At 32.3% G+C, this 5,283-nt stretch overlaps 1 long non-coding RNA gene across 1 annotated transcript; it reads right to left on the minus strand.

Moving 5' to 3' along the window:
• Positions 1-4,654: 4,654 nt before the first annotated feature.
• Positions 4,655-5,022, minus strand: LOC131859895 (uncharacterized). Its single transcript, XR_009359477.1, has 3 exons — positions 4,994-5,022; positions 4,825-4,908; positions 4,655-4,712 (listed from the first exon to the last, which is right to left on the minus strand). It is a non-coding gene; the product is annotated as an uncharacterized LOC131859895 (long non-coding RNA).
• Between the last annotated feature and the right edge of the window lie 261 nt (positions 5,023-5,283).

Here is a 5,283-nt window from a genome sequence, read left to right on the forward strand (position 1 = left end):
AATTAGAGGCACGTAAACTATTTCATTTCATCATATTTGTGCTTTCATTCATGGAGCTTTGAATTTGCAGGTTCATGTCTCAGGTGTGGCCATCCCAGGCCTAATCCTGAGGCAAGAGGCGGGTTGTAAATTCAAATTTTGCATAACGGGCCCCCGTTTTATAAACGGGGGCCCATTTCGAAAACGAGGGCCCGTTTCATTTTTTGCCTGTTGGATTTAACAACGGGCCCCCGTTTCTAAATACCGTTACTGTAAAAAAAAAGATAGATTGCATCGATTTACCACACTATCATTGAAATCCGTACTGACAAAGATTTTTTACATCATTTGGCAGTACTTTTTAATATTTTTTACATGATTTTTTGAAGAACTCAGTAAAAAGATATTATTTTTTGAAGACGAGTTTGTAAAAATGGGTTCTAAGCAATGTCAAAAGAAAAAAAAGAGGACAATGACAGTGGACGAAATTCAAGCACAAAGAGAGAAGGAGGCAAAACGCCAAAGAGATCGAAGATCACAACAATGACAATTGAATAACACTTCTGAAGCATCTAGTTCAGTGCCTGTTGTAGATGAGACCATTGAAGACATCATGATGGATGCAAGAAATGTAGAACCACACACGGGTATGACTGTTGATGCAAATGTTGATGTGGATGCGAATCCTGATATGTTTTTAAATCCCGATGACTATGATGCCAATCAAATTGCTGATTTAAATGAAGCTGGATATAAATTTCATACACCAATACGAAAAGAAATAAAAATTGAAAATATTACACCACCCTCTCTAAAAGAAAATGAATGTAATTTGTTTACTATTGATAGCAATGTGCTAGATAATCTTAATGGGTTAGTTTCTTGGAGACAAATCAGAACACATGCAAACAGATTATATAAACAATTTTTCTATAATAAAAAGTTAGGATTCCAATGTCAATTAATGCTACAATTAATAAAAATGTTAAAAATACGTAAAGTCATGAAAAAAATAGGGATTTATGCAAAACCAAAAAGAAAAGATGAATCATATAAGCAAGTTGTATCTACTGTTGCTAGTGCCATCGATTCTATAGGAAAAACAAGTCGATCTAAAGATAAGAATGCAACACGTAGAGTTATAACGACTGCTATAGTTGACAAAATGATTGTTAGTAAAAGAATGTTAAGTGATATAAGTGGCTATTTGAACTTACATCGTAGAACCTTGTCAAGAGCGGCCAAAAGAAGAGACACAATTGAAATTGATCCACTAAACCATTGTTGGAGTTTTAGTGGTAGACTTCAAAGGTTGGACATGAAATTAAATGATGAAACTAAACAATTAATTGCAAAATTTTGGCATGATAACACTAGAGTTTCATCAAATGCTAGAGATGTTTTAAAGTTAAGGGTGGGATCAAAAATTCGTGATCCTCATCCAAAACATCTTCTTGACATGACTCAAATTGAATTCTTTAAAAAATTTAGTGATGAATCTGTGTTAATGAATTTACGAATTAGTCAAAGATCATTTGAAAAATGCAAACCCTGGTATGTTCAAATCAATAAACAAAGAATATCTTGTTGTTGTAAAACTCATGTCCAGTTTCGTTACTATTATGATGTTTTTCGATATATTCGTTGTATGTTGCATGGTAATGATCTTATGCAGGATTGTGGTGTTTATGTTCCACCTGAAACTATAAAAGATTTTATTGAAAGTTTATTTTGTAAACCACCTAATGAACAATTATTTCTTTCCAGTTCATGCATTTATGGTCTTTGCAATTTATGTGGGAACTATTCTTCGATAGGTGAATGTTTGCATGAACATGTTTCATCTGAGTTTGGACAAAAAATAGTTGATGTTAGGAGATTTAAAAATATAGAATACCCTCTAAAGGATGGAAAGATGGGGAAACGTTTAGAATTGATTACAGAACAAAATAGTGTGAATGCATTTATTAGTGAGTTTAAAACTCATATTGTTCCAAAATATGTGAAACATTCCCAACATGCCCGATCGCTTGATGGACAGTTTCGCATATGCAAGATCACATTTCCAGTTGGAACAATAGTATCCGTTGTGGATTTTGCAGAAAATTATACTCTAAAACCACAAGAGGAAACTCAATCACAATACTACAACTCAGTGCAAGTGGCCATATTTGTGCACATTATATATAGACATGACCATGACAGTACAGAAGATAGCAGAAAATTTTTGAGGGAGTATCATCTCTATGTTAGCGATAATCGATTACACTCTTCAGAGTTTGTCCAACATTGCTTCGAGGTATTTTATGATAATCTTAAGGAAAGAGAAATTGACATGAAACAACATATGATATGGTCAGATAATTGCACTGGACAATTCAAAAATGCAAGAATGTTTTATTAGCTATGCAAAGTTCACAAGATAACCAATGTCCAACATTTATGGAGTTTTTTTGAAGCGGGACATGGTAAGGGGGAACACGATGGAGCTGGTGCCTGTATAAAAAGAGCTCTTGCTAGAGAACAATTGAAATTCGAGGATGCAGTGAAATTCAGAGATGCTCGTGCAGTTGTAGATTGTTGCAATTCAAAGTTGTCATCAACTGAAAACTCTGCAATTCGACGTTTCTTCTGGTTGATAGAGGAAGATAGTATTCCTATTCGGCATGATTGTAATACCATCATTGGATCAGCTAAATGGCATTCATTTAAGAGTTCTAATTCAAACACATGGACTATATTCACAAGGCAACTTGCTTGCTTTTGTCAATTTTGTGTTTCCGGAGATTGGGAATTTTGTGAGAATAAAGAATGGGTTGAAGAATGGCAACAAAGATCATTGACACCCATAGATGCAAATGATCCGCATGAAAGAACTGATGAAGATATGGATCAAATGTTTGCATCAAATGACTATGATCGCATTTCAGATCTTATACAACAAGGTAAAATTATTTTTGAAATTTGTTTTGATTTATTAAATAGTACATAAATTTATGAAATCTTACAGTGTATATTTTTGTTTTTATTTCTCATTAAATATTAAAATAAAATTGTTTTGTGCACAGGACATGTCTATGTTGTTGTTGCACCAGAGGACAATGAAGAGGGGACAGAGTATTGGTTGGCTCAATGTGTAGAGCCAAAACATAAGCTAACTACTCCTTGAGTAGATGATGATGGTTATGGCTATCCAACAGGATCTGTGGTTGTTGTTGGCACTTGGCTACGCAAATATCTAACAAGAAAGAATGGATTGCCCGCATTTGAAGATTATGAATTAGAGAAGAAGATTATACATTACTTGCATTTGGTAGTGGCAACTAATATAAAATTGGATAGATATCGTGGCAGGCCTGCTAATAAACAATTATGGACTCTCTCTATGGAAGAGCACGAGACAATTATAGATGCTTTGCAAAAGAGAGAGGATGTAGATGGTATAACGGAATGAATCTAGTAAAATTTTGTTTCAGGTCTACCACAAGTAGAAGGCATCAATGAAAACAAAGTTATTTAAATAGACTGTTTATTTTATTTTAGATATGTCTTCTTGATTACATTTTGTGTACAATATACATAAATGAGAGACTACTGGTCAAATTTATGAATGAGATAATTATGTTTTAATCAAGTTCTATTCATTATATTTGTTAAATGATACTTTTTAATTTAGAATATGTTATAATTATAAGATATGTTTCGATACTTAGTTCATGATGTATGCACATTTAGTTTATCTAATCACAAGAACTATTTAAATGAAATTCCAAAAATAAAATTACAAGTCCACATAATGCCTATAAAGTTGTTTAAGCACAACTTCCATAAATAAAATTTCAAGTCTACATAATATATAAAGTATGCACAAAATTTCAAGTCCACATAATTTCAAGTCAATATATATGATCTAATGTGCACATAATTTCAAGTCCACATAATATCTAATGGGCACAATACACATAAAGTATGCACATAATATATATGATCTAATCCTATTATGAAACTATCCATATATATAAAGTATGTGTGTGCACGTGTAAACAAATATGTAAAGCCCGTAAAATAGTACATATCAGAGCCAAATAAACAGTAAAATTTCAAGTCCACATAATCCATATAATATCTAATCCATATATATGTCTAGATGGTAACATGATGTTCACTCCACATAATATCTAATGTGCACAAAATATATAAAGTATGCACAAAATATATATGATCTAATCCTATTATGCAACTATCCATATATATAAAGTATGTGCATGTGTAAATGTAAAGTCCATAAAAAAGTACATATCAAAGCCAAATAAACAGTAAAATCTAAGTGCTATCATCAATAACATCTCGTGGTCTCTTGTCCCCGAGACGTGGTCTAGATCCACCTGTCTCATGCTGTACAATAAAAAAATAATATTAAAATATTACTTGAAATTAACTATTAAAAGAATCATTTATCAAATATAGTAGAATTCGTAAATTAAGTTACAAACTTACCATATGCTCATCAGATCCTCTAGCAGTATCTCTCTTGTCCCCGAGACGTGGTCCAGATCCACCTGTCTCATGCTGTACAATAAAAAAATAATATTAAAATATTACTTGAAATTAACTATTAAAAGAATCATTTATCAAATATAGTAGAATTCGTAGATTAAGTTACAAACTTACCATATGCTCATCAGATCCTCTAGCAGTATCTCTCTTGTCCCCGGGACGTGGTCCAGATCCACCTGTCTCATGCTGTACAATAAAAAAATAATATTAAAATATTACTTGAAATTAACTATTAAAAGAATCATTTATCAAATATAGTAGAATTCATAAATTAAGTTACAAACTTACCATATGCTCATCAGATCCTCTAGCAGTATCTCCTCTAGCAGTATCTTGTGCAGTATCAACACCAAATGTAGTGCTAGCTAACTCCTGTACAAGGTCAAATTCAAAGTGTCCAATTAAATCTTAAATTAAGAGTCAAAATAAGATCAAATTAAGTATTACATATTAATACCTCAAAGGATGTCGATGTGCATTCAAATTGGCTCTCATCAAAATTATGAGGATAACCTATCCTAATGGTAGTGTCCACCTGCATACATGCATTTAATGAAATCATATTTAGTGAACATATATATATGTGTACTAAATAATTTCAAGTTAAGTTACAATATTGTAAGAGTTCATATTTAATTTAAGAATTATAAGATACATACCATAGATGGTGTCACAATAGTCAGACCCTCTTCTCGATGTGATGTAGAGGGTCCCTCATGACCTGAATCCTGGAGAAAGAAGCATTCA

The sequence above is a fragment of the Cryptomeria japonica genome, chromosome 11 (genome assembly GCF_030272615.1).
Source record: "Cryptomeria japonica chromosome 11, Sugi_1.0, whole genome shotgun sequence".
Classification (NCBI taxonomy): Eukaryota; Viridiplantae; Streptophyta; class Pinopsida; order Cupressales; family Cupressaceae; genus Cryptomeria; species Cryptomeria japonica.